This window comes from Microtus pennsylvanicus, chromosome X (genome assembly GCF_037038515.1).
Source record: "Microtus pennsylvanicus isolate mMicPen1 chromosome X, mMicPen1.hap1, whole genome shotgun sequence".
Lineage (NCBI taxonomy): Eukaryota > Metazoa > Chordata > Mammalia > Rodentia > Cricetidae > Microtus > Microtus pennsylvanicus.
Window position 1 is genome coordinate 81,269,310 of NC_134601.1, and position 11,800 is coordinate 81,281,109.

Consider the following 11,800-nt stretch of genomic DNA (forward strand, 5'->3'; position numbering starts at 1 on the left):
AGATAAGTACTCTACTAACTAAATTAAATTCCTGCCCCCAGAAGCATTAAGCTGTGTGTTTTGGAACTGGGGTTTCATGCAGTGATGGCTGGCCTCAGACTCAATGTGTTGAGAAGGCTAACCTTGGAAAACATTGTTTTCTGGGTAAGTATATTTCAAAACTGCTTTCCAGTCTTCTATTATTTTCTTAACAGATTTAGTCTCAGTATCAATATTCCTAGACATGGAGATTCTGATGATCACACCTCCACCTCTCCAGCACTGGATTACAGGTGTGTGCTACCGTGCTTGGTTTAGACAGTGCTGGGAAACAAACCAAGGGCTCTGTGCATGGTAGGAAAGAAGTCTACCAACTTAGCTACATCTGCAGTTCTCCAGTCCTTTTTTTCTATTTCAATTTGAGACAGAATCAATCTAAATTGTCCAGTTAGGACTTGAACTTTTTAGAGTCTAGTTTCTTAGCATCCCAAGTAGTTGGGATTACAGGCCAGTATTACCAGGCCAAACTGCAAAAGAAATTTTCTAAATACTAGTGCCTGGGCTACAAGCCAGTATTGACATATTTCCATTGACATGAATTTGTGTTTTATCTTTTATTTATTTACTTTTAGTTTCTTAAAATATTTATTTATTTATTATGCATTCAATATTCTGTCTGTGTGTATGCCTGCAGGCCAGAAGAGGGCATCAGACCTCATTACTGATGGTTGTGAGCTACCATGTGGTTGCTGGGAATTGAACTCAGGACCTTTGGAAGAGCAGGCAATGCTCTTAACCACTGAGCCATCTCTCCAGCCCTTACTTTTAGTTTTTTAAGAACAGATTCTCACATAGTCTAGGTTGGTCTCAAACTCAACACCTAGCCAATGGATGACCTTCAACTCATGACCCTTCTTCCTCCACATCCTAAGTGCTACAAATGTGCACGAACACATTGCCCTGTGCTTGATCTTTTACAATCTTTTATATGAATCCTGAAAATAAGACTACAGACAACTAGATTGCTTTTAATCCCAGCACTCGGGAGGCAGAGGCAAATGGATCTCTGTGAGTTTGAGGCCAGCCTGGACAAAAGAGTGAGTTTCAGGGTGATATAGAAAGACTGTCACAAACAACAACAAAATAATGACCCATGGTAAATCTAAAAACAATCTGTTAAAAGTTTCACAGAAGTAGTTCTATGAATAAAATTGGAAAACTAAAAACAAAGAATGACTGGGCGGTGGTGACACACGCCTTTAATCCCAGCATTCGGGAGGCAGAGGCAGGGGGATCTCTGTAAGTCTGAGGCCACCATGGCCTACAGAGCAAGTTCCAGGACTGCCATAGCTGTTACACAGAGAAACCCTGTCTCAAAAAACCAAACCAACACAGGAGATCGCTTCCTATGTAAAACCCCAGCAGCACAGACATTAAGGGCAACATTGAATAAATGGGACCTACTAAAACTGAGAAGCTTCTATAAAGCAAAGGACACTGTCACTAAGACAAAAAGGCAACCTACTGACTGGGAGAAGATCTTCACCAACCCCGCAACAGACAAAGGTCTGATCTCCAAAATATATAGAGAACTCAGGAAACTAGACTTTAAAATGCTAATTAACCCAATTAAAAAATGGGGCACTGAACTGAACAGAGAATTCTCAACAGAAGAAGTTCAAATGGTCAAAAGATACTTAAGGTCATGCTCACCTCCTTAGCGATCAGGGAAATGCAAATCAAAACAACTTTGAGATATCATCTTACACCTGTTAGAATGGCTAAAATAAAAAACTCCAATGATAGCCTTTGCTGAAGAGGCTGTGGAGGAAGGGGTACCCTCATCCATTGCTGGTGGGAATGCAATCTTGTGCAACCACTTTGGAAATCAGTGTTTCGGTTTCTCAGGAAATTCGGGATCAACCTACCTCTGGACCCAGCAATACCACTCCTGGGAATATACCCAAGAGATGCCCTATCATATGACAAGAGCATTTGTTCAACTATGTTCATAGCAGTATTATTTGTAATAGCCAGAACCTGGAAACAACCTAGATGCCCTTCAATGGAAGAATGGATGAAGAAAGTGTGGAATATATACACATTAGAGTACTACTCAGCTGTAAAAAACAATGACTTCTCGAATTTTGCATGCAAATGGATGGAAACAGAAAACACTATACTGAGTGAGGTAACCCAGACCCAAAAAGATGAACATGGAATGTACTCACTCATAATTGGTTTGTAGCCATAAATAAGGGTCACAGAGTCTACAATTGGTGAACCTAAAGAAGCTAAGTAAGAAGGTGAACCCAAGGAAAAACATATAGTTATCCTCTTGGCTAAGGGAAGTAGACAAAATTGCCGGGAAGAAAATTGGTATCTTGGGGGTGGGGTGGGATGGGGGTAAGGGGAGATGGGGAGAGAAAAGGGAGAAGGGGAGGATGGGGGGAACTTGGGGAAAAAAGGAGGATTGGGATAAAGGAAGATTGGATAGGGGAGCACGGAAGCACAATTCTTAGTTAAGGGAGCCACCTTAGGGTTGGCAAGAGACTTGAACCTAGAGTGGCTCCCAGGAGCCCAAGGCCATGTCCCCAGTTAGTTCCTTGGGCAGCTGAGGATAGGGAACCTGAAATGACCCTATCCTATAGCAATACTGACGAATATCTTTTTTTTTAATTTTTTTATTGATAAAAGAAGAATAAAGAAAAAAAAACAAATTTCCACCTCCTCCCAGCCTCCCCTTTCCCTCCCCCTCCTCTCACTCTTCTCCCCCTCCTCCCACTCTTCTCCCCCTCCTCCCACCCCTCTCCCCTTCCCCCCACTCCTCTCCCCCTCCCTCTCCAGTCCAAAGAGCAGTCACGGTTCCCTGCCCTGTGGTAAGTCCTAGGTCCTCCCCCCTCCGTCCATATCTAGGAAGGTGAACATCCAAACTGGCTAGGCTCCCACCAAGCCAGCAGATTGCGTAGGATCAAAACTGCGTGCCATTGTCCTTGGTGTCTCTTCAGCCCTCATTGTTCGTCATGTTCAGAGAGTCCAGTTTTATCCCATGCTTTTTTGGTAATAGTCCAGCTGGCCTTGGTGAGCTCCCAGTAGATCAGCTCCACTGTCTCAGTGGGTGGGTGCACCCCTCGTGGTCCCGACTTCTTTGCTCATGTTCTCCCTCCTTCTGCTCCTCATTGGGACCTTGGGAGCTCAGTCCATTGCTCCAGTGTGGGTCTCTGTCTCTATCTCCATCCATCGCCAGATGAAAGTTCTAGGATGATATGCAAGATATTCGTCAGTATTGCGCTAGGATAGGGTCATTTCAGGTTCCCTATCCTCAGCTGCCCAAGGAACTAACTGGGGACCTCGGCTTGGGCACCTGGGAGCCCCTCTAGGGTCAATTCTCCTGCCCACCCTAACGTGGGTCCCTTAACTAAGAATTGTGGTTCCGTGCTCCCCTATCCAACCTTCCTTTATCCCGATCCTCCTGTTTCCCCAAGTCCCCCCTCCTTCCCTTCTACCTTTTCTCTCCCCATCTCCCCTTACCCCCATCCCACCCAGCCCCAAGATCCCACTTTTCTCCCCGGCAATTTTGTCTACTTCCCTTATCCAAGAGGATAACTATATGTTTTTCCTTGTGTTCACTTTCTTACTTAGCTTCTTTAGGTTCACCAATTGTAGACTCCGTGACCCCTATTTATGGCTAGAAACCAATTATGAGTGAGTACATCCCATGTTCTTCTTTTTGGGTCCGGGATACCTCACTCAGGATAGTGTTTTCTATTTCCATCCATTTGCATGCAAAATTTGAGAAGACTGACGAATATCTTGCATATCACCATAGAACCTTCATCTGGTGATGGATGGAGATAGACACAGAGACCCACACTGGAGCACTGGACTGAGCTCCCAAGGTCCCAATGAGGAGCAGAAGGAGGGAGAACATGAGCAAAGAAGTCGGGACCACGAGGGGTGCACCCACCCACTGAGACCGTGGAGCTGATCTATTGGGAGCTCACCAAGGCCAGCTGGACTGGGACTGAAAAAGCATGGGATAAAACTGGACTCTCTGAACATGGCGAACAATGAGGGCTGATGAGAAGCCAAGGACAATGGCACGGGGTTTTGATCCTACGCAATCTGCTGGCTTTGTGGGAGCCTAGCCAGTTTGGATGTTCACCTTACTAGATATGGACGCTGGGTTGGGGGAGGACCTTGGACTTACCACAGGGCAGGGAACCCTGACTGCTCTTTGGACTGGAGAGGAAGGGGGAGAAGAGTAGGGGGAGGGGGAGAAGGGCGGGAGGAGGGGGAGAAGGGTGGGAGGAGGGGGAGGGAAATGGGAGGCTGGGAGGAGGCGGAAACTTGTTTTTTTTCCTTTTCTCAATAAAACAAAACAAAACAAAACAAATAAAAAAGAATGACTCATGGTACAGATGTTGAGAGATGGTCGTCAGGCTCTTTTGGGGTGACAATTTACGGTCACTCAGTTAAAAGTTAAGCCATCTGTACCATGAGTGATGATTAGTATATTCCAACAAATGTTTTATAAATAATGACTTCCACCTGGGGGAAAGGACTCACATAAGTGTCAGTACCTATTGGTCCCACTCAATAACCACGTTCAGAAAAATTCCATTTCATCTAAATCCATTACCCCATAAAGCCTGATGGGGGCTCTATCACCAGAAGATGACGTTATATTCCTGAGGGTCTAGAGTTTTGGTTTATTTTGCTTTGCTGTTGAGACAGGGTCTTCAAATACAGGTATCTCTGGATAGCTTGGCCTCAAACTCATAGAGATCCTCTTGCATCTGCCTCCAGAGTACTGGAATTAAAGGTGTACACCATTATTCCCAAACAAAAGTGAAATGCTGTCTCCCCTAAACTCAAACATAAAAAGCTTTCCTGATCTCTTTCTTTGAATTCTGTATGCTTCCTCTATTCAGTACATGCTGAAGTGTGGTGTGTTGTGTGTGCGTGCGTGCACGTATGTGTGTCTGTGTGTGCATGCACGCACGTGTGTGTACATGTGTGCTTTTGCAATACAACCCACAGTACAGAGTACCAAAGCCAGAGGTCAACCTTGGGTAGTGTTTCACCTTTTTTTTTTTTTTTGAGCCTGGGTCTCTTGCTGACCTGAAGCTCCTCAAGCAGGTTGGGCTGGCTGCTTAGCAAGCGCTAGGGACTCACCTGTTTCTGCTTCCCCATTGCCAGAACCACATTATGGTCCTTTTGGTTTGTTTGTTTACATGGATTCTATGGATCAAACTCAGATCCATACACATCACAGACTGAATCCTTTCCCTAGTTTTGAGTGCTCTAGCTGCATATACACCTACACACCAGAAGAGGGCATCAGATACCATTATACATGGTTGTAACCCTCAATGTGGTTCCTGGGAATTGAACCTAGGACCTCTAGAAGTGCAGCTTGTGCTCTTTGAAAGGTATTTCTTTGCCCTGGTATTAAGCCTCTCTGCCGATGCAGCTAACCAAACCAAGCCAAACTAAGAAACCACATGGTGACTCACAACCATCTGTAATGAGATCCGGTGCCCTTTTCTGACCTGCAGGCATACATGCAGACAAAAAATTGTACACATGATAGATGATAGATAGATAGATAGATAGATAGATAGATAGATAGATAGATAGATAGATAGATAGATTGATTGATTGATTTTTAAAAATAAGAATAGGTCCAGCTTTAATCCTAGCAAAGCATTCCTGGGTGACCCCAGGGGAAGAAGAGAAACCCATGAGAGAAAACCATATGGCAGGTCACGGGGTTGGGGGGTGCACTCATCTTAAATAAAGTGGAGGCGCGGTCCCAGGCATCTCCAGGAGCGAAGCTGCCCATGGCAGGCTTTCTCAGGGACAGGGTCTGGAAGGACACTCCAGGGAGCTGCTACCTGGCATGCTGAGGGTGGAGTCTGAAATGGGCTCCCCCAGTGGGAGACTCCACTCTTAACCACTGAACCATCTCTCTAGTCCCCTATTTCTAATTTTCTCTTTATTATTCCTATTTAGTCACAGAAAAGATGGACACTTCAAAGAAATGTACTTTAGCATGTGCCCTATAAATATAATTTTATATGAAGAGGAACTATGGGAGATCAGGATGCTTTTACAAGGAAATAAGGAGCTATAAAATTCTTCCATACAAACATTTTAATCGAATTATTCTTTTTCCAAATACAAAACCTTAATTGTTAGAAGGAAAGAGAAAAAACAGCAAAGAGGATAGTAAGATAGAAGGCCAAGAATAAGGAATTCTTTTCTATAGGTGCACTACTTATGTAGTTACATGTATGGGTTGAGTTATAACAAAAATACTCAATATTATAGTCAATTATTATACAGCTGGAAACAGGATTTTCCAAATAAGTCCAATCTGCCTGACACTTGCTCAGTCTTCAATTCCATGACAAGTTAAAGCTGTGTAGCAGTCACGGCTGACAAGCAGTATCAAGACAAATGCTTGATGAGATACAGTTTTACTCCTTGTTCACTTGGAAAGACTCTGCCTTTTTGTAATATTCTACAAGTTCCTCCATGGTGCTGAATTTCTGCTGCCCAGTGCAGTAAACAGTCTTCCTTGTACTTGTCCCAGCCCTGTAAAACTGTAAACACAGGGCTGCAGAGACGGCTCAGGGTTAAGAGCACTTGCTCTTGTTCTTCCAGAGGACTGGAGTTCGCTTCACAGCGCTCACGTCACATAGCTCACAGCCATCGGCAACTTCATTTCCAGTGTGCCCAAGGTCCTTTTGTGGCCAAAATAAAAACTAATCTTAGAAACTAAGATATTTGAGAGAAATTAAATAATGAGGAAATAAAACTGCCAATCAGTAAATGAGCAAATAACTGAATAGACAGTTTTTTTTAAAAAAAAACACAAATGGGAAATAACTATTTTAAAACATGTTCTATTTAATATTTCTAGTCATCAGGGAAATGCAAATTAAAACTACTTTGAGAGAGCACCTCAGCCCAGTCAAAATGGCTGCCACCAAGAAATCTAACAAGCCAGGAAGTGGTGGTACACACCTTCAATTCTAGCACTTGGGAGGCAGAGGCAGGCAAGGCCAGCCTGGCCTACAATGCAAGGTCCAGAACATCCAAGACTGTTACAAAGAGAAACCCTGTCTCAAAAAGCCAAATCAATCAATCAATCTAACAGCAAAATTTGGAAAGAATGTAGAGAGACAGGAGCCCTTATCCACTGTTGGCAGGTGTATCACTACAGCCGGTATAGGAATCAGTTTTGAGATTTCTCTAAAAATTAAAATATAGACTGGCATGGAGGCACATGCTTTTAATCCCAGCACTTGGGAGGCAGAGGCAAGCAGATCTCTGTGAGTACGAGGCCAGGCTGACCTCCAGAGTGAGTTACAGGACAATCAAAGTTACACAGTAAAATGCTGTCTCAAAAATTTAAAATTTAAATAAATAAGAACAGAGCTACTATATAACCCAGATATTTTGCTCCTGAACATATACCCAAAGAACTCTGTAATCTACCATAGAGACATTTGTACTCTTATGTTTATTACTGTTTTCTTCATTACAACAAATAATTGAAAACTATCCAGTTGTCCATTGATGGAGAAGGGTTATCTATGTGTTACTTTCATTGGTTAATAAGGAAACTGCCTTGGCCCTGATAGGACAGAAAATTAGGTAGGCGGAGTAGACAGAACAGAATGTTGGAAGAAAGAAGCAGAGTCAGGAAGTTGCCATGATTCTCCCACCTGACACAGCCGCAGGTTAAGATCCTCCCTGGTAAGCCAGCAGCTCGTGGGCTACACAGATTATTAGAAATGGGTTAGATCAATATGTAAGAGCTAGCCAATAAGAGGCTGGAACTAATGGGCCAGGCAGTGTTTAAAAGAATACAGTTTCCGTGTAATTATTTCGGGGCATAAGCTAGTCATGCGGGAGCTGGGCGGCCGGAACACAGCCCCGCCGCTCCTACTACAACAGTCCACAGTCCATCGAAGGATGGATTCATATATATATATATATATATATATATATATATATATATATATATATATATATGTGTGTGTGTGTGTGTGTGTGTGTGTGTGTGTGTGTGTGTGTGTATGTATATATACATATATATGTATACATATGAATACTACTTAACTCTAAAGAAAAATGAAGTTAAAAATTTACAGGCAAATGGATTTTTAAAAATATTTTTTTTATTTATTATGTATACAATATTCTGTCTGTGTGTATGTCTGCAGGCCAGAAGAGGGCACCAGACCCCATTACAGATGGTTGTGAGCCACCATGTGGTTGCTGGGAATTGAACTCAGGACCTTTGGAAGAGCAGGCAATGCTCTTAACCTCTGAGCCGTCTCTCCAGCCCGGCAAATGGATTTTGAATCTCTAATAATAAGCAAGGTCACGCAATCTCAATATAAAAAAAACCCATGTTCTTTCTCATATGTAGAATCTAGACAATAATGTATATCCATATGCAGTCAAATGTGCATGTGAGTATAACATGTATAGTAAATAGCACGTATAAGGAGAAAAACAAAAGGATAAATATTAGACTATGAGGAAAGATTTAATGTAACGATCAGATATGAGTTATGAAAGATGATGTAAAATTGTGTTTTCTACTTCTAATTCTGTCATGAACTTTTCTGGTTTTGGTGCTTGGCAAGTGCATAAAATACATTCAATAATAAACCCAATAAAAGTATAAAACTTAATTTGGAGCTCCAGAGCTTCCATTTTGAATGTCTATTCTAAATGTATTGAGTTGTATAGCCTTTGGATCTGTTTAATTTTAGTGTGTGATATCCTTATACTTGCAAGTTGTTACAATAAAGTTTTTAAATAATTTATTTTTATTTCATATGCATTCATGTTTTTGTGTGCATGCGTTTCTGTGTGAAGGTGTTGAATCCCCTGGAACTGGAGTTAAAGACAACAGTTGTGAGCTGCCATGTGTGTTCTGGGAATTGAACCCAGGTCCTCTAGAAAAATAGCCAGTGCTCTTAACCGCTGAGCCATCTCTCCAGCCCAATAAAGTCTACTTTTTAAAAAAGGAGAAAAAAAACGTCCCAGAGACTTACCTCCAAGTTAACAGGATAGAGGGTTTTTTTCAACTAAGGTTCTCCTCCTAGATGATTCTAGCTTGTATCATGCTGACAAAAGAAAGAAAGGAAGAAAGGAAGGAAGGAAGGAAGGAAGGAAGGAAGGAAGGAAGGAAGGAAGAAAGAAAGAAAGAAAGAAAGAAAGAAAGGAGAAAAAGGGAAAGGAAAGAGCTGGGTAGCGGTGGAAATCAGTTTTGAGATTTTTTTTATTTATTATGTATACAATATTCTTTCTGTGTGTATGCCTGCAGGCCAGAAGAGGGCACCAGACCTCATTACAGATGGTTGTGAGCCAATATGTGGTTGCCAGGAATTGAACTCAGGACCTTTGGAAGAGCAGGCAATGCTCTTAACCACTGAGCCATCTCTCCAGATTTTTTTTTAATTAAAAAATAGTTTAGCATGGTGGCACACGCCTTAAATCCCAGCACCTGGGAACCAGAGGCAGGCGAATCTCGGTGAGTTTGAGGTTACCAGCCTGATCTACAGAGTGAGTTCCAGGGCAGCCAGGACTACACAGAGAAACCTTGTCTTGAAAAACTAACAAATAGCCGGGCGGTGGTGGCGCACGCCTTTAATCCCAGCACTCGGGAGGCAGAGGCAGGCGGATCTCTGTGAGTTCGAGACCAGCCTGGTCTACAAGAGCTAGTTCCAGGACAGGCTCCAAAACCACAGAGAAACCCTGTCTCGGAAAACCAAAAATAAAAAAATAAATAAACAAACAAACAAACAAATAAATAAAGAAAAGAAAGAAAAACTAACAAATAACCCCCCTAAAATAAGTACAAATGTTGTTACCACACTTTTTCTTGTTTCAAAAGTTGTCCATATTGAGTTTGCGTCCCCCCCCCACCCGCGAACACAGGCCTTTCACAGCTCTTTCTTTGCCGCTCCACACCTGCTACCAATTCGCCATGGATGACCATATCGCTGCGCTCGTTGTAGACAATGGCTCAGGCATGTGCAAAGCCAGCTTCGCGGGCGACGATGCTCCCCGGGCCGTCTTCCCCTCCATCGTGGGCTGCCCTAGGCACCAGGGCATGATGGTGGGCATGGGCCAGAAGGACTCCTCCGTGGGTGACGAGGCCCAGAGCAAGAGAGGCATTCTGACCCTGAAGTACCCTAATGAACACGGCATTGTCACCAACTGGGATGATGTGGAGAAGATCTGGCACCACACTTTCTACAACGAGCTGCGTGTGGCCCCCAAGAAGCACCCTGTGCTGCTCACCCAGGCCCCCCTGAATCCCAAGGCCAACCGTGAAAAGATGACCCAGATCATGTTTGAGACCTTCAACACCCCAGCCATGTACGTAGCCATTCAGGCTGTGCTGTCCCTGTATGCCTCTGAGGTACCATTGGCATTGTGATGCACTCCGGAGACGGGGTCACCCACACTGTGCCCATCTATGAGGGCTATGCTCTCCCTCATGCCATCCTGCATCTAGACATGGCTGGCTGCGACCTGACAGACTACCTCATGAAGATCCTGACCGAGTGTGGCTACAGTTTCACCACCACAACCGAGAGGGAAATCGTGCGTAACATCAAAGAGAGGCTGTGCTGTGTTGTCCTGTACTTCGAGCAAGAGATGGCCACTGCTACATCCTCTTCCTAGAGAAGAGCTACGAGCTGCCTGACAGCCAGGTCATCACTATCGGCAACGAGCGGTTCTGTACCCCTGAGGCTCTTTTCCAGCCTTCCTTTCTGGGTATGGAATCTTCTGGCATCTACGAAACTACATTCAATTCCATCATGAAGTGTGACATCGCCATCCGCAAAGACCTCTATGTTAATACAGTGCTGTCTGGTGGCACCACCATGTACCCAGGCATTGCTGACCAGAAGCAGAAGGAGCTCACTGCTCTGGCTTCCAGCACCATGAAGATCAAGGTCATTGCTCCTCCCGAGCCCAAGTACTCTGTGTGGATCGGTGGCTCCATCCCGGCCTCCCTGTCCTCCTTCCAGCAGATGTGGATCAGCAAGCAGGAGTGGGATGAGTCCGGCCCCTCCATCGTGCACCGCAAATGCTTCTAGGCAGACTGTGACTGGGCTGCGTTTTGCACCCTGTCTTTGAAAAAACTTAACTTGCGCAAAATAAATAAATAAGTAAATAAATAAATAAACAAACAAACAAATAAATGAGAAAACATTGGCATGCCTTTATTTGTTCATTTGGGTTTTAAAAAATTTTTAAAAAGAGTTTCTTTTTGTTTTGGCGCTTTTGACTCAGGATTTAAAAACAGGAACGGTGAAGGCGACAGCAGTCGGTTGGAGCAAGCAATCGCCAAAGTTCTACAATGTGGCTGAGAACTTTGATTGTACTTTTTTTTTTACCTTTTTAAATAGTCATTCCAAGTATCCATGAGATATGAGGAAGTCCCTCCCCCTCCCCCAAAACCACTCCCATTCCATAGGGGAGGATGGCTGAATCCACGCCCTAAGTTCACACTGGGGAGGTGACAGCATTGCTTCTGTACAAATCATGTACTGCAAAAAAATTTTAAATCTTCCGCCTTAATACATTTTTGTTTTCTTATTTTGGAATAGTCAGCCATCATGGCCCTCCTTTTTTTAGTCCCCCCCAACTTGATGTATGAAGGCTTTGGTCTCCCTGGGAGTGGGTTGAGGTGTTGAGGCAGCCAGTTTGCCTGGACATTGACTTGAGACCAGTTTCATAAAAGTGCACACCTTACAAAAAAAGTTGTCAAAAATAT

The 11,800-nt window shown here is 43.7% G+C and overlaps 1 pseudogene; it reads left to right on the forward strand.

Annotated features, from left to right (window-relative positions):
* The first annotated feature begins 9,938 nt into the window (after positions 1–9,938).
* On the forward strand, positions 9,939–11,182 carry LOC142840574 (actin, cytoplasmic 2-like; annotated as a pseudogene).
* Positions 11,183–11,800: the final 618 nt, after the last annotated feature.